Genomic DNA, 216 nt, shown 5'->3' on the forward strand with positions numbered 1-216 from the left:
CTGCCCCAGGAGACACCCGCTAACTACGCCTTCTGCTGAGAAGCTGGCGTGCCCTGCAGCTCACCACAAATGAAGCGCAAGTGATACAGATAGCCTGGTCTTCTAGATCGCCTACCCCTTTGTTCTGCTAAATTCAGAGAGGAAAGGAACCGGGTTCAAAGCAGCCGGAGATGCTCCCAGGAACTGCGTTCGTTTGCTACGTGACGGCGGGGGGAA

This window comes from Buceros rhinoceros, unplaced genomic scaffold (assembly GCF_000710305.1).
Source record: "Buceros rhinoceros silvestris isolate BGI_N320 unplaced genomic scaffold, ASM71030v1 scaffold1684, whole genome shotgun sequence".
NCBI lineage: Eukaryota > Metazoa > Chordata > Aves > Bucerotiformes > Bucerotidae > Buceros > Buceros rhinoceros.